The sequence below is a fragment of the Apus apus genome, chromosome 4, assembly GCF_020740795.1.
Source record: "Apus apus isolate bApuApu2 chromosome 4, bApuApu2.pri.cur, whole genome shotgun sequence".
NCBI classification, from domain to species: domain Eukaryota; kingdom Metazoa; phylum Chordata; class Aves; order Apodiformes; family Apodidae; genus Apus; species Apus apus.
This window is the reverse complement of record NC_067285.1, coordinates 41,723,382-41,750,002: the sequence shown is the minus strand read 5'-3', so window position 1 is coordinate 41,750,002 and position 26,621 is coordinate 41,723,382. Positions and strand designations below refer to the sequence as shown.

General features: G+C 43.4%; 1 protein-coding gene across 5 annotated transcripts in view; it reads right to left on the bottom strand.

Annotated features, from left to right (window-relative positions):
- ARHGAP24 (Rho GTPase activating protein 24) overlaps positions 1-26,621 on the bottom strand; it is a 214,416-nt gene that overhangs the window by 74,590 nt on the left and 113,205 nt on the right. Inside the window, exons 1-2 of one of the 5 annotated variants that reach the window (XM_051618786.1) lie at positions 15,865-15,933; positions 15,570-15,670 (exon numbers count right to left, since the gene is read on the bottom strand). The exons of 1 other annotated variant lie outside the window; for it this stretch is intronic. The gene's annotated coding sequence lies outside the window, so the exon portion shown is untranslated. Of the gene's footprint in view, positions 1-15,092; positions 15,111-15,569; positions 15,764-15,864; positions 15,984-26,621 lie in introns of those variants that run through there. 3 more of the 5 variants (XM_051618788.1, XM_051618785.1, XM_051618789.1) reach the window with 3 other exon arrangements.

The window sequence follows — 26,621 nt, the reverse complement described above, 5'->3', positions numbered from 1 at the left end:
TGTACAAACCTGCAATAAATAACAATCTCTCCTTCCTAAACCTAGTGTCCTAGTCTGCATTTTGGGGAGCTGGCTTAGAACAGGAACACACCAACCTGCCTAGCAAAGCAATGCTCAGGGAGCCTTTAGGAGAGGTGCTCCCCAGCCCCTCAGGCTCTGTGTTGCTCACATGCACGTTTGCTTGGCAACGAGAAGGGTGAAGGAAAACATGGTTCAGACAGGAAAATTACCAGCTGTAGCAACCAGGTCTGCTTCTAACTGAACCTTCTCTTAGCTGGGGAAGAGACCAAGGGTGGGAAAGTCAATATTTCCTTAACTCACCCCACAGCTCGGGATTCAGTCTGCTCTGTGTCAATGGGAAGTCTGAGAGAGACTTCTTTTGTTACCGTTCCTTATGAAAATCTCTCTCAACAAATACCTTTGATGCCTACATAAATGTATTTATTTTTTAATATCTATCACCAGCTGTGGCCCAAAGGCAACACGTTTTCATATAATCAGGATTTTTCTGTTATGTGTATAACTCAAGAAAGGAAAAGACATATGTGAGCATATTTTTCAGCAGTTTGCTTTGGACTGGGAAAGCAGTTATTTTCTTTAGCTGCTGCTGCTATAAATCAAAATGTGTAGGTATGAAAATATTAAGGTATCCTTATTTATGGCTATGTGAAGAAGTGAGTTTGTGGAGTGCTAGCCAAACCCAACAGTCATTTCACTGACCAAAATGACAAACTTTTTTGGCTTCCTGAGTAAAACAGAACTGAGAATGATCATTTCAGAGCAATTTAAAAAAATACGGTAATCCAAGATGAAAGTATTTTCTTCATTTTATGCCCTATTTTAATAGCAAGCCTGATAATTTAAAAAGGTAAGGTTCTTTCAGAAGGAAAAACACCTTCAAACCCAAACAATATCTACTCATGTTTTTCACCTGATCCATATGGTGAATTCAAGTCAAGTTCAAGTATAGCTTCAGTCAACCAAGAATACTAAGCAAGTTTTCCAGTCCTCTTTTACCACTGCACCCAAGCATCAATTAACAGAAAACACTTTTTCTCCCTTTCTAGCTTCAGAAATCTGGTCATGAATAAATAAAATCTGCTTGCAGCAACTGTGGGGCCACAGAAAATGGCCAAGACTCTCTGTGGCTGTGGGCAGTGGTCACAGCCTGGGAGCAGCTCCCTGCAGCACCAAGCACCCAATCTACCCTCCCATCTGTCCAGGTCCTCTCTGCTTTCCTCCACATACACTGGTCTTAGTGACCAGAGTAAAGTGAGGGTAAACAACTCCATCATCACATTGATAGCTTGTCTGGGGGCACAGCAATCACTGCCAGTTCAGTTTGATACCATGGCAACACATGACCTGGGATCTGGCTGCCAACTGCAGTATTTGGCTTATTTTGCAAGCAAACTGGCATTTTGTAACAAACCATTAAGATGGGCACTTAAACATATAATATGGGGAATTAAATATAAGGCACAAAGAGAAGGGGCAATGTCTTTGGTCTGCCACTGAACAGATCCAGACAGATGTGCTTGTGGTGTTTTGTTTAACAGAAGAATCCCAGCAGCAAGAAAGGGGATGGCACGTGGCTCCCTGGGCCAGCAGGTCCAGCCTGGCCTGAAGCCCATAAAACTCAGCCCAGTTTTACTGACCTGGGCCAAGCAGCTAACTGTCAGCATGAAAGCTGATCTAATCCTGTGTTCCCAAATGATTTGAAATCTTTTTGTTCATCGTGCACACAAATGTTTCTGCCCTTGCAGCTTCAATTGCAATCTATACTCAACAGCCAAACTGAAAAGAAACACATCACCACTGAGGTGGAAAATGAATAAGCACAAACTACGGTTTAATATCCTAAATTGGTGACTTTTGGTTGAAGTCTTGATCTCCAGAGGTCCCCTTCAACTCTGACAATTTTGTGATACCATCTGCACTTGCCTGCCTAAGGAACCTTGAGGCAGTAAAAGCTTCTCCAGGTCTTTTTTCTCCTCTCCTTCTCTCCCACCCATTCCTCCATGGGAACCTCATTCCAATTTTCTCAGGAATGTATGCATCACTCTCCACCCCAGGAAGACTGTGTGCTAGCCCACGGATGGTATTTAACACACTGCAAAATGTTTATTTCCAACTCATTTACACTTTGTTATTCTTGCAGTCTTCCATCTTGTATATTTTCCTTAAATTCTTCAGCTGGGAACAGAAAGCCAGATCCTGGGACTATAAAACAAGCTTCCACAAGGAAGGCTGTTCCATGAATTGCTCTTTTAACAAGGGAAAGGATTAAAAAGCCAAAGAGAAATACAACAGCAATGACAGCCCTGATTGAAATCTCCCTGATAACTCCTGCCCGTATTTCAACATCCCCTCAGCCGCAGCATATAATATAACCATTCTCTTCTGACCACTCAGTCAATATTAATTAAGGCACAGGCATGTTAACACAACCACCAGGCTGCTCTTTCAATCCTCACAACAAAGGCATCACTTTCTTGCTCCTGCTCTTCCAAAACATTCTCCGTCCCTGGATAAATTTAGATTTCAAGGGTAAGTGTAGGTCTCCAAGAACCTCATTAAAACGTTCCTTTCACTGGGGCAAGGCAGATGCTTTTATTTGCAGAAGGCAAATAGAGTCCCTGGCCAGGGGCAAACCCTAGTGAGCATGGGTGGCTACAGGCAGTTTGCACTGGTGAGCTGATTTTGCTTTCTGCAGTTTGCTTTTGTAAAAGGTTATTCCCTGTCATGTTCCAAGGAGGCAAAAGCCAACCTGCCACACACGCAGCCACATACGATGGGAAGGCTTTTATGGCCAAGGACAGAAAGGTCAGGGATGCTCAGCGAGTTCACATTGCTCTGGGAAAGCCATGCTGAATGGCAGCTTTCTGAGTATGAGCCTCATCTCACAGTCAAACCAACAGGAGCTAAGGAATATAAACCTCCAGGTGCTGGGAAAGGCGCAGGAAAGTATAATGTACAGGCAGGGAAGTGCGTTTTTGAGAGCAATGCTAGAGCAAAACAGGACATTTCTTGCCCCCTACACCACATGCATTTAAACTCAGCCTCACAATAGTAAATGGAATTCTTTAGACCACATCCTTCATGCAGACTAAGAGACAAGCATCCAGGGAAAAATCCCTCTAGGTCCCAACAGAACTGGTGAGATAAACCTTGAAACTGAAATACACCACACTAATAACAAAGCAGAAACCTGTGCCAACACCAAGACAGACTTTCAGGTTAGCTGTGCTTACAATACAAGCCATTGTGGAACTCTTCTTCTTCAGAAGGACTGGCCTTAGCTGATCCCATTTCAGAGTTCAGACTCTGTGTAACCTCACTGCAGATGCTAAGGAGAGAGCAGGTGTGAGATGCTACCACCTTTTCTCTGCATGTGTTGGTATGAGCCCAGCCCCTAAAAGTGAGACACAGCTCCAGCATGAGATATAAAAGTGGTTAGCCAGACAAGTTCCAGTAGACTAGTGTGTTGAGGAAGCTGACCCACAAGCAAAACTGCTTTCCTCAGAATCTGGGTTGAAAGCAAAGACGTTTATGAGCACAGCTGGCTGGACAGGAGGAGCCAGTTCCTTCCAACTCTGGTAGCAAAGGGGATGGGGAAAAAAACTTACATGTAGTTCAACACCAAAGCCAAAAAAAAAATAAATCAATTTAACCAGAGTAAGAAGTCTTCAGTATTCAGATCTAAAAAGTTACCACCAGTCACTGAAAGAATACTACCTCTGTCCTCACCCCGCCCACGCTTGCAAAGCTGGTTGCTACCCTGTCCACTCTCCAACAGGCCCCATCTCATCAGCTGCCCCAACCAGATAAAAAGGTTGACAGCTGAAGTACAGCACTCTAAGGAACAGGCGCCACGAATAAACCTTCCAGTATTTCACAGGTCATCCTCTGAGAGACAATCACAATAAATCCAGATTGGAACTACATTGCTAGCTCTCTCCTCAGTGCTGTATTTCATAATACCCTTCAGTATTTGCATAATTTAGTATGTTATTTTCCTTGCATATTTACAAGAACACTTTACCCAGTAATTCTTTTTCACTTGGTTCACTTGAAATCTGAGCATCTCTCTTGCTGCTGCATTAAAATCTCTCTCATAGCAGGCTTATGTTAAAAAAAAAGAGCAGTGATATTTATGAAGTCTCTGACATGAGAAGCTGGTATTATATATGAAGTGAGAGAGCTATGTTAATGTTGCTGTTTGCTGACAAATTTCCAAACCACCACAATCCTATGCTACCATTTTACAGTTGGCATGGCTGCAACATGCATTTAACACATGCTTAATGTGTTCTGATTCTGGTCTTACTTTGAGAACAGGGCAGAGGTTTTTTTTCCCTCAGTCTTGTGATTCATTTTTAACTGTAAAAAAAAAAAATTTAAAAAATACACCCACAAATAATCCTGCCTTCTTGTTGTAGGACTGACTGAAATTATTCTCTCCAGGAAAAGAAAAATAATTTGTATTCCTACTATTTAAAAATTGGAAAACTCCTAAACAAGGCTTCTGTCAGGAGCACTGGGAATTCTTCTTAGCACATGCTGACAAGCTCAGGGTTTTTTAGTATGGATACACGGGAAATTTCTCATCAGGAAGCACCATTGCTTTGCCCTTCAGCTGGAGATGCCTTCCAGCCACAGCTCCAATGTGGTCATTCTGAAGAACTGATACAAGTTGAAATTCCCAAATTACAGAAAGTTTCAGCAGATGCAGGCTTCTACAAACACATTCGAGCATATGCTGTGTTGATGTAAATCTGATCTTTAGAGATGGCAGTGTTGGCAAACACATTGAACCAGAAATGCCACAAATGTCATCTGATGATATCTACCCTGGAACCACTTGTAGCTTTCAGTATTTTGGAAGACTGACTGGTCCACTTCACCACAAACACCCCTGCAACTGCTGCTGCTCCTTTTACTTGCCCAGTACAAACCCAAAGAGCACACAGTACCTCTGTCTGTAACTGCTGCTGCTCCTTTCCATTCCTAAGTTCTTCCCCAGGTTTTCAGGATAGCAAGATATGCTGGTTTGTCCCAGCACAGCCCCACCTTCAGCTCTTAACAGGCCATCACCATGCAGCTCTCCACCACTGATCCAAGGTATGTTTTATTCCCATTGGGGCAGCTCAGTCTGCTGCCTAAAAAGCCCTGGATAAAAATCCCACTGCCACAGCAGCTTCTACGTGGAAAAGCCACTTCTTGTTAATGCCTGTCCTGCCTCATAGCAGTGTGAGGCTGCTCCAGGCAGCCCTGAGACTTGGGGTGGGTAGGAGTGAAATGGGGCTGCGTTCAAGTCAGCTGGCTGCCAACCACCAGATAACAAGGCTGCCTCGGGGGCTGCTGTTTAAGGCTTTTAAAAAACCCACTTCAGAAAACACAGTTTTGATTTGCCAGACGTAAAAGTGGCCTGCAAGGGGTGAAGAGGAAGAAAGTGAGCTACTTAAATCCACAGTGTCACAGAGGTCCAGATATACTAGTTTATTCCTTTTATACTACCTGAGCACACAAGTACTTCGTTTCTCATATATTAAGTGCAAAAAAACCTAAGGGGATTCCTTCAGTTTAGTCATGCAATTCAAATCAAAGCACAGCTCCAGCTGCCCCAGGAGGGTATTTTGGGTGCTCTGACTGTATTCAGTTCTGACAGAACAAGAGGGGATGGATTAAAGCTGGAAGAGGGGAGACTGAGGGGAGACATTAGGAGGAAATTCTTTAGTGTGAGGGTGGTGAGACACTGGCACAAGCTGCCCAGGGAAGCTGTGGAAGCCCCATCCCTGGAAGTGTTCAAGGGCAGGTTGGATGGGGCTTGGAGCAACCTGGGCTGGTGGGACATGTCCCTGCCCATGCAGGGGGTTGGAGCTAGATGATCTTTAAGGTCCCTTCCAACCAAAACCATTCTAGAACTCCGTGATTATGATTCTATGATCTATCACAGTTTTTTTTATGAGGCAATTCTGTCTCAAGGCAAGAATTCTAAGCAATTAAAAATTGCAACTACTGTTCCAAAACTGAACAACTATCCTGTGGCAGCAGAGTTGGAGGTCACGGGAATTTGTTTCTGTGCTGTCTCCAGCCTCCCCCATTTTAATGAGGCTTTGGGGCAGGGGACACACACACACACACGCTTTTATTACTGATCTGTCAAGCTGAAGAATAAATCAGTTGTGCCTAAGCCCTCCTTCTAATGTCCCTGTAAAAAAAAGGGGGTTTATTTTCTAGGAAGAATAAGAGAGGAAGAAAATATGTGAGCTGCAAATGTCAAAGCAATAATAATTTAGGGTTAACTCCTTATTGATTCTCATTTTAGCTAGATCAGCTCATCCAATTTGTTTTTGCATGACTGCACCTACTTTTATATCTACTTTTCATGTGCTGGGTAAAATAAAATGGTACAACTGCTGCCAAGGCTTCAGTAAATGAAGGTTTTGCCTTCCTCACCCCACCTGCTCTCTGCTTCTTTGCACAGTCAAAAGCCTACTTTGTACAGTGCCAGAGCTTCAGCACCCAGTGAAGTGCTTCAGAGCACCAGCAGTGAGGACAGCCCTCTGTGGCACTTCTGCTGTGCTGAGACTCCTGCACCAGTGCAAACCCTTTATCCCATTTTCTTTCAACAACAGAGCAACTTGGGTAGTCCCTTCTTGCGCCAGAATCAGGAGACCACATCCTGCCTTCAGGAGATTCAAACGCAGAATAAAGCCTCAAAGTCCTTTCAACATTATCATTAGAGTCACTCTACCTTCAGCAGGGGTGAAAAAAAGAAAATCCATGTGGGATGGAGGAGCATGGTTGAAATGACAGACACGACTTACTGATTTTCACAGCTGTGGGCAGACAATGTTGCCCTGTTAAGCCTCCTGCCTTGGTGGTCTTTGAAACTTGGTATCAACTATTGTTATCAATAAACAGGGTACCTTCTGCTCACCTTCTACACACCGACATTTTTCTGATAAACTAGTTAGCAGCAACACAGCCAAAATCTTTTTTCCCTTTTGCTCAGGGCAGAGTCAACAACATTCTGTGATCACCACGGGAAGGAGGGTCATCTTTATACCACATGCTGCCTCTTCACAAAACCTCCAGTTAATAGGCTTTGTACCAGCAGCCCAGTAGAAGAATCTGTCCCCTCCTTGCACAGAAGCACACCGTGCAGCAGCTACATGTTGTGCCATCAGCACAGTCTGCTCCGTCTGCCCCTGCTTTTCACCAGGCAAAAATGGTGACAGCCTGACAAGTGCATTAAAACTTCAGCTACCCAAAGGCAGAAACTTTGCTTACAGACCCACCCCCCACCACCACCCCCTACTCTCTCCCCATTCTTCTTTGCTTTAGCTTCCTAAAAAAAGCTCTTTAGAGGAGAAAGAGCCTTTCAGGGTTTGCTTGTTTCTTTTTTAACCAGTTCTGAAAAGACTCTCTCATCCACAGGCTTTTGTTGCTTTCAGCAACTTACAGGTCAAAAAGCAAAAGATGGACTGACAAAAGAAACCTGACCTACATCTCCTCTCATGACACCAGGCTACAACTTTCCTTTGCATGCTTATGCAATGAAGAGCAATAGTGCACATCAATAAAGAGAAATGGTGCACATCAAAGAAGGTTCAGGAATCACAGCCTCTGCTCCTGCCTCCTCAGTAGCTTTTTGCCCCGCATTGATGAATTCCTCTGAAATTTCTCTGCCACATTTTCCTCCTTCTGCAAAAAGCAATTAAGAATATTTACTGACCTCACAGGGGAGACAGAGCACTTCAGTTAATTAAAGCTTGTAAAGACTTTAAGATCACCCAGTGAAGGGCTTTATAGGAATGTGAAGCATGTCATAAACCCAGAAAATGACCTAGCAGAGACACAAAGGTCGTATCTGAAGTGAAGTGAGTCAAATAAAGATCCCGTTTAGATTTAAATAAAAAAAGTTGCAATTTAAATTCTTACAATGTGCTTTCCCATCATACCTTAACAGAGATTTTACAACACAGTAATCAGAGAGGTAGTAACTTCACCTGCAACTTGGTGAACTGGAAGGAATGTATTTGCAGGCTATTTGCAACCAGAGATGCCTGGCAGAAACTACAAAGTATAAATCCTGGCGTATCATCTGCTTTAAGTTGTAAAACGACAGTGAGAGCCCACACCAGCACAAACAAAAATGCCTCTCACTACTACTTATCACTATCTTTAGGGAAAACGTCTGTAAGTTTGGGCATAAAAAAAAAAAAAAAAAAAAAGGAAATCAGCTCCTTTCAATACTCCAGACTCTGAAAGCTGTCAGTAACTGGGTTCTGTCAGGTCTGAAAGACAGGATCTCCTGAGCTGCAAGGGGAGCAACCATCACGCAGAGGGACAGGAGGTGGTGTGGCAAGGGCAGAATGCTGCTTCTAAGGCAGCAATCTGCAAGGTCAGCAGTAGGTTTTGCCCCCAGGGCATTTCACACATACCTCTGTAAAGCAAGACACCAAACAATGGCTTAAAAACTTGCCAGCTGCTGGTCTGGGCAGCCAGCATCACAAGTCAAGTCACGGACTAGGGAAAATATTTTACAGTCCTTGATATAATAATGACACAGCAGTGACCGCAGCACTTGACACAACTCCCTGCTGCCCCAGGACACTTTTGCTAAACAGGAAGATACCAAAGCAGTCAAAACCACAACTTGGCTGAAGAGGGAGAGGTGTCAGGTGAGTGTGAGCCTCCCAGGAGAACCTGGCTACCTTATGCTTCCATCAGTATCAACAGCCACAGCAAGCACCAGCACTCCTGCTGGAAAGCGGGTCCAGTGAGTATTTCGACAGCTCATTTGGGTGCCCTTAAAGCTACCAGAAGTTTATGCAACTTTTCATCTTCTCTGTCAATGCCCATGACATTGTTTCTTTCCCCTAACAGTTCTCACTGTATCACGTGTGAACCTCAGCATGTTAGGTCAGGATTCATTAAGGTTCGAAGGAGCACGAGAGTAGAGACAAAGCACTCAAGTGGCTGCTCTTCCTCTTTTGTCTGGTGAACAAGATGCTATCCAGGGTGTCCAAAGCCCTTTCCAAAGCAGATCTCAGAAGTGGCCTCTCACTCTTTTAGGACCAGAGAGTGACTGGCTAAGGCAAGAACTTCTAAGATTAAGGATCTCAGTATCTTCTGGGCCTGGGGATGCTGGTTGACAGCTGGCTTAACATGAGCCAGCAGGGTGCCCAGGTGGCCAAGAAGGCCAACAGCATCCTGGCTTGTATCAGGAATAGTGTGGCCAGGAGGAGTAGGGAAGTGATTGTCCCCCTCTACTGGGCACTGGTGAGGCTGTGCCTTGAGTCCTGTGTTCAGTTCTGGGCCCCTCACAACAGGAAAGACGTTGACAGACTGGAGCAGGTCCAAAGGAGAGCTACCAAGCTGGTGAAAGGTCTAGAGAACAAGTCATACAAGGAGCAGCTCTGGGAACTGGGATTGTTTAGTCTGAAGAAAAGGAGGCTGAGTGGAGACCTCATTGCCCTCTACAACTGCCTGAAAGGAGGTTTAAGGGAGGTGGGTGTTTGCCTCTTCTTCCAAGTAAATAATGACAGGACCAGAGGAAATGGCCTGAAGTTGCAGCAAGGGAGGTTTAGATGGGGTGTTAAGAATAATTTCTATACTGAAATAGTGGTCAGCCACTGGAACAGCCTGCCCAGTGACGGGGTGAGTCACCATCCATGGAGGTGTCTAAAAGCCATGTAGATTTGGTACTTCAGGACATGTCCTAATGGACAACGTTGTGTATTTGTTATTTGTTGCTGTTGTTGTTTTGATGGTTGGAGTTGGTATTCTTAGAGGTCCTTTCCAACCATGATGACTCTGGGATTCTTTCCATTGTTCCACCTGACAGCTTCCTCTGCCCTTGAGCAGCAGCCTGCCCTTCACCTTCCACAGCCACAAGCTCTGCCATGTACCAGGGTACCCCAGGATGAAAGGCTAAGTGAGCTGTGTATTCCTCATTCAATCATCACATCTTTTGAAGATGCAGAAGAGAAGCACAGATAAGCTCATGGTGATTCGTTTCCCTGACATTCTGCCAGTACTTCACTGCACTAGGTTGTGGTTCAGGATTCCTTCCTGCCAGCAACGGCCACTGGACATTGTATGTGTGATGTGGGGAAGGTGTGCAACCTAGTTTCTACAGAAAGAGCGCGTGGTACAGCTTACCCAGGCTGCAGAAAGGCAGATGATACTGTGATCCAGCAGTGAGATTGCTAGCACTAACTCATCATCAAGCTGTTTCTGAAAAAACTATGAGTTTGCTTAAATCAGGCTGATAGACCTCGGTTGCTTCAGCCCCTCCTCCTAATGACTGCAACACTTCCAACCACAGCAGTTCTGATTCACCCCAACATGTCAAAAAATCCAGTTTCCAGGCCTTTGCCAGTAGCAAGCAGGAGGAACATGCTATTTGTGGATCTGAGAAAGAAAATATTATGTAGAAGAGGAAAGTATTACAATCAAGGTATAATTCAATTTCACAAGAATGAGTTCTACCTCCTCAAATTAAGTTTAAATTAAAAAATTCTTTCCTGAAGACACGTTTCTCTGTTTGAAACAGCCAAAGCTCTTCTTATTTCTAGTGCCTAAAGAAACACTTTGCACACACCACTTTTCATAAGGGTAGATTTTTCCATTTTATCTTTGACCATTTCTTGCAGGCTCTGACTGCATGGCCATCTCTCCCATATTTTAAAGTCACTCTGGGCCTATGTTTTACACCTTTATCCTATAATTTCACTAGTTTCCTTGTTAGGAGTGTGAAGTAACAGAGATATCCAAAGACACTAATCCTCCTTTTCTTCTATACTGAAACAAAGATCTCGATCAGGCCACAGGACAGGAGCCAAAACACACCTTCTCTTCCCTCTGCTAACACACCATCATCAATCAGCTCCCTGAGTGGCAGATATTCAACATCTGCACACAAGCACAGTGGATTTTTACTGTTAAAGGAAACATCTGGGGGGCTCATCCAGTTAACCTCAGAAACTTAGTACTTATTCATTACAAATCCAGCTTGTTTGCAATAGAGAGAAGAAAGTGAATCAAGCAAAGCCTGAAGCAGAATTAAACCAGGAAGCTGAAAGAACTGCTGGATGTTATTAGCTCTTCCACACATTTTCAGGAAGCACTCCTAAGCAGATAGATACATAGATTAATATTATCTGTATTACCCCATGTAGAAATGATACAAAGCTACATCAGGTAAGGTTTAGACTGGACATTAGGAGGCATTTCTTTCCTGAAGGGATGATCAAACACCGGAACAGGCTTCCTAGAGTAGTGGTCAGTGCCCCATCATCCCTGACAGTGTTCAAGAAGCTTTTGGACAATTCCCTTATTAACATGCTTTTACTTCGGTCAGCCCTGAGGTGGTCAGGCACTTGGACTAGATCACGGTTCTGTGTCCCTTCCAGTTGAAATATATAATCTATTCTATTCCTTCTTCTATCTTATCCCCAAGTATACGACACTTGTTTTTAACACACATTCCTTGCTACTTCTAGCTGTCTCACTTTCATTTATTGCTAAATGTAAAACGTCCATTTGGGTATGCATTGACATCTTTCCCATCCACAGAAGCCGGGCTTTTCATTTTCATGTACAAGTGAGGCCACCTCTCTACCGTGCTGCCAGATGGACTGAAAAGTGCAGTCGTCAAATCAGCTACAGGAAAAGACGGTACCATCCAAGAAAAGCACCAGAAAACAGACAACAACATTAGTATCTCCAAGCTTGGGTCAGTACCTTTCCAATCTACCGATAACATTGATCTGCAGTCTTACCCAAACTGCATATTCTCCGAACTGCCACAGCAACTCCCTCCTTAAGCCATCTCTCCCTGTCAGACACTCCTCCTAGTGACTGCACTATGCAGCTGGGGTTGTTAGGATGTTACTCGCAGAGTCAACCCTAGTCCTGGCCAAGCAGAGAGCTGTCAGACAAGGGACAGCTTTGGGCTAGGAAACCTGCACCACACTGGTGAGTACTGCAGCCTGGAGACCCAAAGCTCAGTCCTCAGCACTCTGGCATCCAAACAGCAGACAGAAAAATCGCTGGGAGCCTGAAAACTACATTACTGTTTCCCTGACAGTAAGATTCACAGCCATGTTTCCAAGAATGATGTTCTCACATCTGGGGACAGGTTCTCACAAGGGGTTAAGAATTTTTTGCATACCTGGAAAAGTGGAATGTTCTCAGAAGCATCACAGACAGAGTGGCTCTTGTCACAACCTGAATCACCCCAATACTTTCCTGGTCATTTTTTAAAGATTGCTACTTACTTTCATTGTTAAATCAAACATGTTTTTCACAAAATCTATTCCCAACATAAGTTTATAACTGCTCCTCTGCTAGCAGGAATGAACACTTGTTATATTCACTGTATTAAAGAACTTCATAACTACATCTTGAAAGACAAGGAAGCTGTGGTCTATAGATAATGTTTAGGTTAATTAATTCAGTCATCTGATACCACCAGACATTCACAGACCGAAAAGTCAATGGCTTCATTTAATGATTACAGAATTGGAATGAGTTTGGGTTTCTATCAGCCTTGGCTTAAGAAGGATGAGCTGGATCCATTAGAAAATGAAGTTTCATTAATAAGCTACTTCTAGTTAAAATTAGTTAATGAAGTTTGGGGGAGGGAGAATACAAACCAAACACACAAAACAGTTTTAAGCCAGACTATGTAACCACGATTCATGGGTCTGCATTTACAGGGCATGAAAAGAGAATCAATTTGACAACTGCTCATCTTCACCAAGAGTTCAGAAACCAGTACTGCTTTGAATTGACATTAAAAGGACAAACTCAGTCTAGACTTCAGTTTGCTTTTGAGCTGCACGGCTTGGATTTATAGCCTGCAACAGCTACCAGGTGCAGAGCTTACATGCAATCCATCATTTTTTCATCCCAACTGGAACAATAAAGCCAGAAAGACACTATCTCCTTGAATTATGATCTCTGCCCCATCTCTGAGCCTGCACAGACATTGAAGTACAAGCATAATCCCATTTTGGAAAGAAGAGGGCAAGAGGCAGTGGCCAGCCACCTGCGGAGCAGGGGTGAGGAGCTCTGTAAGTAGCAGCAGCAGCTCCAGAACAGGGGTGCTACAAACACACCCTGCAGCACCATCCTCTCCATCTGTGCCCAGGGCATGACAGGTGATCAGCAGCACAACTTCTCACCCACTGACCTAATTAAAAAGCTTAAGGGTCTGGGGGAAGAGAAAGAAGGGATTTTCTATCTCAATACTGTGTAAGCACATGCTCACTTCCTAACAGCTCTGAGGAGCATTACAGCCACCTTCCTCTTACCACTCACACTGCACAATCCACACTACCAAAAACCAACTCAACTGCTGGTATTTTGGGCTGTCTTTGAGCAGGGCAGTTGACAACAACTGTAGGTAGTCAAGAGTAACTGCAGTATCTCTGAAGTATTGTGCTCAGGCCACGTGTCCTTCCAATTCAGAGGCACAATATCAAGGTGAGACGATGTAGTTGGCCCCACACACTGTGGGATGGGATAACAGAAGGAGGAAAACAGGAATATACAAGGCTGATTAATAAACATCCAGTCAACCTTTCCAGCAGTCTGGTAAAGTTGCTGCAATTGATCACTGTAAGCAGTCATACAGCTTTAATCTACACAGACATGTACAGTGTCCCCCCCAGAAGTGCTATTTGTTACTACACTAAAACATTTCATTGAAGTTTTAATGAACTCTCATCCACTTCTACTTTCTCCAGAAGAAAATCTAACTCATTCATCTTAATTCTAGTTCTAGACCACACAGACTCCATTTTACTCAACTTGGGTCAAGGAGTAAACTGACTTTTCATTCAACTTGTCTTCATTTTAGTAATCAGTTTTGAGACTGGCAACCCAGCAATCAGTGTTGAAGACTGGAGGAAAATACCTGGATTGGCCAGAATCCATAAGAACCCGACAGGGTATTTAAATGTTAATATTTGACTATTTTTTTAAACATCCCAAGAAGCATTAATTACCTAATCTCATATGAACATGACTGATTATTACCCAATAACCTGAATTCAGTTCATGCAAACATAAGCCAATACAAGCTGTTAACTACTCTGCTTGTGCCATCTGCACTTTTTACATACACACACATACCTAGCAGGAAAACACTGTCATGAAACTGCCACTTCACTTGTCTTTTCAAAAGCACCTCAAGCAGAGCTGAGGCAGAGAACACCACCATAGCAGCACAGAACAATACATTTTGGTAATACCCACTTCTAGTACACAGAGGCAGCTGCAGCAGCTCAGATTGCTGAAAGCAAGACAGGATTTTTTAGCACAGAGTTCGTGGGAATTCAACAGTTCCCCTTCCTTGCATTCTCTGCCAAGTAACTCAAAAGAGGCAGCACATCACACTGTTTTAAGATAATGGTATAATTAAGGGTAAAACAAAAGCAGTTATTTTAAAACACAGCAATGCAGCTAAACTGCATCAAGGCTCACCCCGAAGGCTGACTCTGAAACAAGGAATTTCCAAATAATCACAAAACTGAGTTAAAATAGAAGGATGAAAATACAAGACAGCAAAATACTGTCCAGCTACCCAAGGTATATTACACAGGTAAAAGTTTCCTTGCCTAAGCCCAGCAGCACCTCCAGCACCCTGTGATGGCAGGGAGCTCCTGTGTGACCAGCAGGCTGAAATCCTCTCTTTTAGAACAAAGTTTACTTTAAAAAACTGTAAGGCAGCATCAGCTCTTGTGAACCAACGAGGAGGCAGGCAGGACTCTGCTGAAATCCAACAGCTCATTTCCCTGGCAGTATCAGAATCACAGAACGGTTTGGGTTGGAAGGGACCTAAAAGACCATCTAGATCCAACCCCCCTGCATGGGCAGGGACACCTCCCACCAGCCCAGGTTGCTCAGAGCCCCATCCAACCTGCCCTTCAACACTGCCAGGGATGAGGCTTCCACAGCTTCCCTGGGCAACCTGGGCCAGGGTCTCACCACTCGCACATAACGGGCTGTGACACAACCCCCAGTAGTCTCTATCTAGGAAACAAATCCAAAGCTTCGAGCTCTCTCACCTGGCAGGATCACAGGCCGGCAGCGCCTGGATCCACCCCTGGAGCGACGTCCAGAGTGTGGAAGTGCCCGGAGCCGTCACCAGCCCTGCCCCGCTCCCGCCATCTGCTCCCTGGCAGCCTCTGCCGTGACTCCATCGCTCAGGAATGGCAACCACCTCGCCCCTCCGGGCGCTGGGAGGGGGAGGAGGGCTGTGAACATGGCAACAAGACACACCAGGAGAGGACCCCTAAACCTCCCGGGACCAGCTTCCTTCGGGTGGGACCGACCTGCAGAAAGCACGGCGGGGACAGCGGGACGCCAGAAGAGCTGCCCGAGGGAGAGGAGCACACTGGGGCAGCAGAGCCCAGCAGCCCTCCACCCTCAGCCCCGTCTGACCAAGTCCCCCCGCAGCTGGCCAGGGCCAAGCTGTTTTCTTTTACAAGTTAATACAGTTAACAGAGAGGAATGGATCATAGTACTCGATCCTGGCTACTCACCCAGGCACCGAAACGTCTGTGTTTCTTTAAAAGCAGAACGCCTTCACTTTGGGAAACTTACTTCTCCTTTGCTACTGTCATTCGTTAACTTGCCCACGGTCCTGTAAAATCCCAGAGAAGGGTAGGAAACCAGAAGAGACGATCTAAAAGCTGACGGTCAGGACAGGAATTTATGGAATGAAATCTTTAAGGGCAGGAGCAGATACAGCCAGCCAGCTAACACTTTCATGCCCCGTCTCTGACCAGCAAATTAATTTAGCGGGCAGACCCAGGCTCCCAAGATGATTTAAAATACCTGCTCGTGATGTGTGCTTCCCTGCATCAGCTGGGAGTCCCTGGTGGAGCTGGCACGCTGCTGTGTCTCCTCTTCCTGTCTTTTCCAGCAGAACCCTTGCAATCACAATGTCGCAGTTCCCAGGCCTTACAATCAAGTGGTTTGTTGTAAGAGAACTAAAAATAGTGCTGAATTTTTTTGCTGAAGCACTTGCTTGAGTGAACATAGTGCCAGTCAGCCCGTGCATTAGGGAGCTGTACAGACCTTTAATATTAAATATAGCTCAAATCCTCCAGGAAATAAGGCCAGCTTTTTTTTTTTTTTAAATCCCAAAAAAAGATGTTTTTTCTTTTCTTTTTTTGAAAGACAAGACAAAATAAATCATGTTTCAGACCACTAAAAGACAAAATGAGTGGAGTTCTTTTAAGAATATCCCCAGGGAAAGACTGAGTCACTTAAGCTGCTTTTATGGTAACAGGTCCCTGAAGGACATGTATCTCCTTAGTAGTCTCCAAGCTGTGGAGAGATCCATATGCCTCCCTGAAAAACAAAGTTTCACACTGTTGGGTTTTCCAATTTTGTGTTGTTTGTTTTTAATAGTTTGAACACCTGCTTCCACTGCAGAGCTAGTGCTAGCCTCGGAAACAGAGCCAGGAACATGCTGGATAACACCTCAAGAGGATGGTCAACAGAAGCATCTGTCCTGCAGGGCTGTTAATAAGGTCCGTGGAAAAGAGCACTAAGTGGCCCTTAAGGACAGTGCATATTAAAGTTTATGGCAAAAGCTGACTAGTCCAGGAAAAAAAGTCAGAGCGAATTATTTTTGTAGAGCTTTTTGTTACTGTGGCCTGAAAACAATCAGTGAAGACAAAGGTTGGAAAAAAAATGTAATTTAAGACACAAATGCCAGTGCTACTGTCAATGTCCAAGCTGGGATAGAAGATGATGATTTAGAAGCAAGACTTCCAGTCAACATACACCAGATCTCCCACACATTCACACCGTGGCACACAGGTAGGTAAGCCAAGAAATGAAAGGGTGCAGGTGATGACTGGCAACAACTGCTTGTGGCCTTGTAGATGGCTGGTAAAGCCACAATGATTCTCCTGGTAGTTGCTTCTGCTGCGAAGCAGGCACCAGAGTCTGCCTGACAGCAAGCCAGGATGTCTGAACCACAGAGAATGAAGTCTTACTACTCCTGGTGGACATTACCCTGTAAAAGCATCTAGGAATCCAGACTCATATACACCAGTGAGACAGTGGCATCTGAACTTTGGTCTCTGCCACACCAAGTCACTTATGACCATACTTAGTGATGTTGTAAGCCAGGATAAATTTGCATGAAAATGATTTCTTCACCTCAACAAATAATCTGCCATTGCCAGAGAAGTTTTCCAGAAATACCTGTCCAGACTAGAGTAGTATTGTATACATGTACATACACAAACACACCCGTGCACAGAAAAAGAGAAATCCATAGACACATTTTAAAGGAGTATTTTAGGATAAAAGTAAACACTAAGAAGTTGGAGAATGGGAATATCAGAGGAGAGACACTGGTTTTATTTATTTCATTGATTTTCCTAAGAAGAAACTGAAACCAAAAAGGCCAAAGTGGTTATGTGGCCTGTTAGGCTGTTAATGTAAAAATACCTCCCACATTTGTTTCCCCTCATACAACTTTGAACATTGCACTGTTTTTATTTGTTTTGCAGTACAACTGCAGTATTTTTTGCCCCTCTGAAAGGGCTGGCAAATTCCTCCTACTCCTTTCTATTCCTGAAAAAGATGCTGCAAGGCAGTGTGTAGCAGCTACATAGCAGCAGAGGTAGCCACAAACATAACAGCATCTTCATTCCTGTGCCACTCCCCAGCTATTATTTATAGAGAGAAAGAGCATTAACAGAGCACAAAGTTCCCAGTAGTTTAGCCTCATTTCACCATCTGTTACTTCCCATGAGTTGATCCTAATGAGGAACTACTTCAAAACACATTTGAGGACCAGCTGCACGCAGTGAAGTCAGAGGAAGGGAATATTCCCCTCTTAATACATTATACTCCAATGGAACAGAGCAACTCCTTCCCCTACTGAAATAAAGGCCAAGGCTGCTACTAAAATGGCTGATTGTTCTCATTGTGAAAAAAAATTCCTCGTGTCCAACTGCCATCTCCTCAGGAGTAACTTGTACCCATTACCCCACATCTTTTTTGTATAGCAGGGACCAGAACTGAAGACAGTGCTGGATTTGGTCCGTAACTTTCCCAGGGACTGAAGTACAATTGGTGGGCCCATCATTTCCTGGATTCTCCTTTTAGGCCCTTCTTGTAGATGGGGGTGACCAAACGCCAAACCCCAACAAGTGCACAACTAATGATTAAAACCTATTCAGTGTAAATCACCACCTTGAATCTTTGTACAAAAGCGCAAGAGTGAGTTACACTTAGGCTACCTTAGCCTTTTTGGAGGGTAGGGCTTTTGTAAAACAGTTTCTAAAGCACAGGATTTATGGCTCCTGATCAAGCACAATTAAAAAAGAAGATTAAGACTATTTTTGGCCATGTGTGAATGGCAATTTACACATTTCACCCCAGCAAGTCAGCAGCCATACAGGGTGCACTACATAAGAGGATCAGCCACTCAACTTCTGAATTCTCTCCATTAAAAAATGATGATAAAAAGCCTTCCACCTTTCCTGCAGTTCATGGAAAAGGCAATAAACCTCTCTGTTCCCTTTGTCGCTTCACACTTCTGCTCTCTGTTGCATCAAGGAACATTCAGAGCAATCTGTTGTAAACAGCATGTGTTTCTGTGTCTGCCCCAGCAGTGGCCACAGCACTGTGGGGCTGCGTTCCTGAAGTTTCTGGACATCAGTTAACACCAGGACTGCCTGGGCAGGGAGCAGCTGTGTGTGTAGGTGGGCAGGGAACAAGGAAAGGACAAGGAGATGGGAAACTTAGCAACTCTGCTGCCTGAACATGCCACTATCCCAGCTGCAGCTCCCTGCATCCAGGCTGTTTAGCAAGTTTTCCTCTCCCACCAGCTGGCCAAGAGGAGAGGGACTGTTTTGCCAGACATTTTGCTTTCTTTCCTTGTCCTATTACCAACAATAAATTACATTTCTTACCTAATAAAGCAAATCACTTATTAATTTCTGCTCTCCCTGTAAGGTCTGGGGTCTGCCACTTGAAGTATTTGCTTCACATTTCCAACATCCCAGTGACAAGATCCTTTGTTATTACCAGAGAGACTGTCACTGAGCACATTTGGATTATTTTTAATACTTCATGTGACTTCAGAAAACCTTCTTTTTTTCCTAGTGAATACCTAAATGGGACTAGAGCCTCTTCCTTCAGTTTTAGTAGTTTAAGGCAGGACCCTTTTCAGCCAGACTACACCCATGCCCAAAGGCAGCAACACCCAGAAATGAGAACTGTGAGGATGATACATTAGATACATTAATGTAAACTTAGCTGTCCAGCATATTCCTTGTGTTCTATGACGAATGTTTAATAATATGATTGCATATATATTAAAGAATGAGGTATGAAGGAAGACAGCTAAGCAAGATAGGTACAGAGTATTACGGAAAGAAACTTTTATAATACTCAATCCTCAGCTGCCTAGGGTATTTAGTGTGACCAAAGCATTTTGGGTTCTTTGTTAAAAGCTCCTAGAAAATTTAGGGATGTCCAGATTTGAGTCTGCCGTCCACATTATTAGCAAGTCTCTTATTGTCTAGAAAATGGTATCTGTTGAAAGTAGAGCTGTCAGCCTTCAGCTCTCAAAATTACTAAAAGCAGCATTAGTGATAGGCATTAGTAGACATTCTTATAACAAGCTGAACTGCTCTTTTGATAACTCAGCTAGATAAAACTGTGCTTGCTATATGTGTTCCATGGACAGGTGAAAAGCCAGGAACATGGAGAACCACAAATGCAAACTAAAGGACATACCAAGAGCAAGACAAGATTGCAACCACAGAAAATGAGAATCAGGCACAAAAATTATTTCCTATGAGATACAGCTGCAGCATCTGGTTTTGCATATTCTAACACAAGAATAAATCTTCCCAAGTACTTTCCTCCATTTCCTTCCAACTTTACTGCAGTTCAAATGCAATGCAGCTAATACATAAGCAATGAGCCTTCCTCTGTTTTTGCATTTGGGGTTTGAGTTGGTTATATTCACACAGCCCCCAGGGATGCCCAAATAACTCTTAGTATGACATGCTGGTGTCTTCTTACTGAAACTTCTATCAGCTGTACCATGCGAAGGGCTCTCAGCTGCACGACCAGTTACTTGCCCAATTACATTTTTGGCTGCTATGCTACCTTGGAGCTTAGAGAAGCCATCTCCAGGAGTTAGGTCACAAGAAGGAATTGCCAAAATAGGCTGGTTTACAAAGAGCTTGTTCCTAAGGGGAATGGGAGACATGAGAAATATTATAGCAGGTCTGGAAAAAAACATTAGAAAAAAATTATTGTGCTACTGTAATCCGTAAGACCATCTTCTATATGTTCATCTTATATCTGTTTGTTACATTTGAAATGCACAAGTTGATAAAAACAAATTTATGGGCAAGTTGCACTTGCAGACATTAACTCGCTTTCAGTTTTGATGCTGGGAAAGTATGGTGTTTGTGTGATGCATCTGTCTTAACATAAGCAAACACCAGCTGTTATTTGCTTGGTTTAAAAGAAAAAAAAAAGGAGGAAACAAAAATTTATTAAATGGGGAATTCAGAAAGCTTATCATAAAATCAAAGAATGGTGTGGGTTGGAAGGGTCCTTAAAGATCATCTAGTTCCAACCCTCCTGTGTTGTTTCCCAGCAACTTTTCCAAGAGCTCAGTGCCATGTGCCACCAGGGTGATACAGTCCATCTGCAATACCTCAGTTATGAATTAAACTTTAAAGCTGTTCCCTCCTGGGTCATCAGCTCAAACACCACCCTGGTCTGCAATTACTGAAACCTACCCTAGCCTGACACCTGCAAAGCAGCTCCAATGAAATGAGGTGGTGGTTTCACTCCTGCTGCTGCTACAGAAGCATCACTGTAGAAATGACTGTAATCAGCAACACCTCAATAAAAGAGGCCAAGGGCTGGCTATTTGTGGAGGATGGACTCTGACTTGGTCCTGTGCTTCCTTTTTGTTCTGGAAAGAAAGGTTTACAGAACAAGAAACATACTGAGTCTCTGCTCTCTTAAAACTTCTGGGTATTCTTCCTGTTACCTGACAACCCTCAGACACATTTGGCAATACTGTAATTTCTGCTGGGCTATGCCCAATCAGATGCTGCTGACCAGTTTTGCTGAGAAGGGGAAAATACTCTTCCTCCAAAGTGCTTTCTCTTTTTCTATCATCTGTTGGACCTTCAAAGGTCCTACAGAAAACTGTGACTTACAGCTAATTTATGAAGTACTCATAATAAACAAATTCCACATATGAACCCTGGTAGTTTCCTAAATCACAGCACTGACCCCAGAAAAGACTTGCCTTATCCTGTGTAGCTTGGCCTCTAACAGATCACTGTTCTTTTCCCATTAGGGCATGGACTAGTGCAAGCTTGTATTTTTCCCAAAGCTTCCAGAGAGGAGAGCAGTGATGGGACAAGAGTTAGCCGTGTACCACCATTTCCCAACTCACACACAGACACATCACCTGCAACTTGATAGCTAGGATCAGTAGGTTTTCCCAACAACATGGACTCAGTAGCAAGCTGGAAGGTAATGCTAAATTTCTGTACTTTGCATTGCTCTAACTTTGAAAAGGGGTCAAGGGAAAACACAGCAAGAAGGCAGAAATCTTGCTTCTGTCCATGAAAGTGCTTTTGTGCAGTTTATAAACAGACACGAGTGAAGTGAATACTCATCTTCCGTACCCCTTATACGTAAATCCTAAAACAGTAAGGGTCTACTGGGTATTAACGACTGTCAACTGGAGACTCAGACAAGAGAACAGTTATTCCCATAGCTAATGATAGTAAAATAATTGAGAAAGGAGTTACATAAACACCTTATTCTCCTAGGCAGCAGTAAGCAGATAAATATTTTCATCCCCTTTCCCCAGGTAGCAAAACAAATGTAATGAGGCAACAGTGAAATGATCTAAAACAGACCTGAGAGAGGCAGCCCCAAGAGCAGAAATACAATGCATTCATTCCCTAACTGTTGCCACTGCTCACTCCATATCTACCTAGGCTAATAAATACTGGATTTGCTTTGCCCAGGGTAGCGATGCCCTCAGCAGACACACCCCTGTTCTGCAGTGAATGTGGGGGATAGCAGTGAACTTATTTCCCATTTGGCTTGGTCAGCTGCAGTATGGGGTGGATATCCCTGAGGAATCTGAGAATTTACCACTCCAAAGATTATCCTACCTGAACAGCCTTTTTTTGCTGGCTGTTGGAGCTGAGCTTCATACTCACTGCACAACTTCATCAAAACCAACTAATTTCTTGGTCAGCCAAGGCTACAGAAGAAAGATGTTGTGAGCAGCTACCAACCAAAGGGCAGGATCAAAACACATTGAGAGCAGAAGCTTGCCAGAAAACATCTAGGCTTGTTGCCAGAACTCCTTCAAGGGTCTACTTTACACACAGAGGCTTGGGGATAAATTCACAGCTCCAATGATACTTCTGTGCTTTTGGCTTTGACAGGGCTTATTAGAGACTCCCATTGCCCCATGCTTCCCTGACCAGTGCAGCAGGTCCACTGATACCCTGATGCCTTTGGGCATGAAGACAAAATGCAGTTTTGCATCCTCCTCTGGGAAACAAGAACATGAGTTTTTGTAGTGTAATCACCCCTGAACCAATCCAATATACTTCCAAGATGAGTATGGTCTTACACTGTTCAGATAACCTCTTCCTACACTTCCTCAATTGCACATTTCCAAGGAGATGAAGCACAATTTCTTCTCCCTTTCACTCCAAATGTGTAACCCCTACAGAGTGCCAAGGAAGCTGAAGCACCCTGAAGGCTGCTATGTGCATCTGTGTCTATTACAAGCTTTGAAGAACTAAGCAAAATCAAGCCCAACTACCTCTGTCTTGAGGAGGATCATTCTCCCCACGTGGCACACATACACACAATCCACATGTACAAGTACCCACAAGGCCTTGTCTCAAGTATTCTGTTCATATCTGCAGGGGGGTGGATCTAGATGACCCTCAAGGTCCTTTCCAACCCAAACAACTTCATTATTCTGTGGTATCTGTGCTGTACACCCTATCACATCAGGAGACATAACTGTTTAATATTTGGAAACCGCCAGTACCATTTACTGGATGATAAATAATGAGAACTTTCCCAACTGGTGCAGTTTTAGAGTAAGGGGCAACCTTCACACACAGTGTAATGCATAGGGTATGTTACGTCCTGTAAAAATTATTTAAATAAATTCAACTGGAGTAAAAGTACTTCAAAAGCATACATTTCTCATTAATACTACAAATGCAGAACATTCCAAACTGCAGATGTGCATTCACTATTAGAAGCATAAATTCCCTTACTTTGTGTACCCTTCTCGACTCCCTCCCTTGGCTTTATACCTCCCATCTGGTAGCACACAACTTCTTCATTTGATGCTCACATTGCTTTCCTTCTAAAGCCTGTCCAGACAAAACATGTACACAGGCATGGTATGGCAGCCAGACTAGCAGCACTTAAAAACCCCAGTGTGTTTCCATGTACTAGAGGAGCTACAGTCTGACATCACCAGGATTTACAAACACACATCTGTCTTAGCTGACATCCTTCCTTCAAAAAAATAGCTCAAGAAATTCCTGCATTTAGTGGTTATACACATTGAGATAAAACACAGTGCAAGTCATGGCCATCTGCCAGGAAGCTTGTTACCTCTTGAGTAAAAGGTGGCCCAGCTGGTCAAAGACAACCAAGTTCCTATTTCTCATATTTCGAAGAAATTGGATACATAAAAACTAAAGTTATTGTTTTAACAAGTGCCAATATCACCTCCCATGCAATCGTGTTTGTACCTTTTCAGACATTTAAATCTCTTCAAGTCCTGACAAATCTTTTCCTTTAGGTTCCTGCAACATTGAGACACCATCCTGCAGTTGAAAGGCAGGAAGTGGGCAGCACCTTTTAGCATCAGCTCATCTATTCCAGCAGAAGGATGATGACCTCCCTCAGAAATGTGTGCTGGCAGCCAGACCAGTAGTTACCTGAGCTGGTCAGTCCCAGCTCCCAAAAAGCTTCCTCTGTTCAACATCTACTTCAGCTCTGCATAAAGGTGAGCCCAATTCAAGTAATACACCAGCCAAAATGCACTTGCTACTTCAGCAGAAACACACTGTTGCATGGAAAAGTTGGATCAGCACGTTTGAAAAACTTAAGCAAAATTGATTTCTGGATTAAAATTACCAATTGATTTCCCTTTTGACCTTCCTGGGAATTGAAGCTGTCTACACACTTAAAATGTATAAAGATTTTCTTGGAATCTATAAAAGCCTCTTATTTATAGCTGCATCTCATCATATTAAACACCCTGCTCTAATCAATTCTAAGTTGAAGGAATGGAAAATGCTCAAGTATAAACCAAATACACCCAGCACATTATGCATTTAAAGCACTACAAAATGTTACTTATCAATTTCCATCCGAATTAAAAGCAATCTGCTCTTGAGCCGTTTTGTGTGACCCCACCAATACACTGCTAGCAGTGAATAAACAGATGACCAACATGGGTTTTCATTCATCTCCATTTCCTGTTCTGACCTACCCAAAACCCTCACCAATAGTGGTTGTACCAGTGGACAAGTCATCTGTCTGCTAAGCAACGGCCCCACCAGTGGCTCCTGCGCAGCATCCCATGCTGCACTGCCAGTCAACACAGTTGTAGCCACCCCCAGGAACAGGAGCAGCTGGCCAAGACTCAGTGTCAGCAGGGTGGCCTTGACTAAAACATGTCTGAAGTGTTTTTTAATCTGTGCCCCACAGTGACTATCTATTGAATGAGGTTTAGTTATGGTTAATTTTCAAATACCTGGTACTACCTGACATCTACAATAGCAGTTGTGGCCAGCACTGGGAAGCAATATGTTAATAAAACAAGACCTAGTACCAAAACCAAAATCATAAAATAAAAGTCATGCAGCTCACAAGCGAGATACTACAATAAACATCTTGCTCCAAGGGTTGGTACATCTTCCCGTGATTGACCAGGACATTGCTGAAGTAGATGCAAAATCTAAGAAGCTGAGGAGTGAATTGCAAGTATAACCGACCCAGATGGCACAAGCTTATCCAAGTTGAACACATCAGTCTGCTCCTTTAATTAAAACTCTTTTCCTCTCCATGGTTTGTGCAGAAATAGCATCAGAACAGATGTTAGTAAATTTGTCAAAGCTGCAGGATGAGTGGTATGAGGACACTGTCTTTTGAAGGGCTGCTTTATTTACATTCCTGCTGATCTCTCATGTCAGATCTGGTAAACAGGACATCTTTGGCTGCTCTATAGGACAGCATAAGCCAAGTTTTTTGGTGAAAGTAATTTGCTTTGAGAAAACACCATATGATTTTAGGCAGTCTTGATTATGATTTCAGGAGAAAAAACTTTAATTATGAAAAGCATTCCTTGATTTTTAATAGGCCTTTCTCCACATTTTCTTTCATTTTACCTGCTCAGGATTCTCATTAAAAACTGCAGTCACAAGCTAAGGAAAAAGAATAACTAGGCTTGGCTAAGAGAAAGAAAGGTCTGTATCATCATCCACATTTTGGTGGGATCAAGAACATCCACGGCAAGTGAAATTTGCAGGTGCACAGATGGGCATCACCATGCATATGACATTACCTTTGTACAAAGCAGGTCTGGACAAGGGAGGGCAGAGGTGACAGCAGGGACTGAATTACTTCGATTAAATGCTTTTGAAAGGTTTCCATTGCAAAAAGCAATCCAGTTACCAATGAAGGCAAAATAATTCCCAGCAAGGTCAGAGGGACAAAACAACTGTTTAAAGTGAATGTGACCCTATGCCCCCTTTAAGGAGCAGGTAATTTGAACTGGTCTAAGAAAAGAATGTTGATGGGGTAACATTTTCTTTTCTGGCTAGGGAAGTTACACTTCCAAAGACCAAAGTATGCAAAATATACCACAGGGAACAGTTTTATCTCAAAATACTGCTTGAAGAGCTGAAGGCACACAAGAATACTGGAGGGTCAGTAATACAATAAAGAAGGGCAAGGGGCTTTTAAAATAAACAGTGGGGCTGTCAAGTTACAAAGGAGGTACAGTGCAGAACTGCAATCCTCTCTTGCCAGAAGCCTGCCTGTTTGAATGAAGGCAATCCAAGCTAAATAAGCAAATTTTCTCATTTTTGTGATTCTGTGCAAAAGCTCATTGAATCTGAGATGCTCCAAGACGAGAACTATAGCTTATGAAAGCAATGCTAACAAGAGATACTACCTGTCTTCCATAAGAATTGCTCAGAAAGGTTTTAAAACACAGTTACCACCACTTCAGCTTATCAGTATGCAAATAAAGCAATTAGGTAGTAAGTGGCTCACTTGATTTCAAGTGAATATTAAAAGATAAGGTATAAAGCAACCTGGGTCGAGGCTACACAGATACACAAGCTATAAATGTGAACTCATACTTTATAGCACTAGGAAAGGTGCAAAAAGAAGAGGACGAAAGCCTTCAAAGGATCTTCAGCATCTTTTAAAACAATTCACACTGCAAAGCTCATTTGCAAAATTACTGTCCAACTTCTCTTTTTCCTTTTACACCTTGTGCACTGCTCATACAGAGC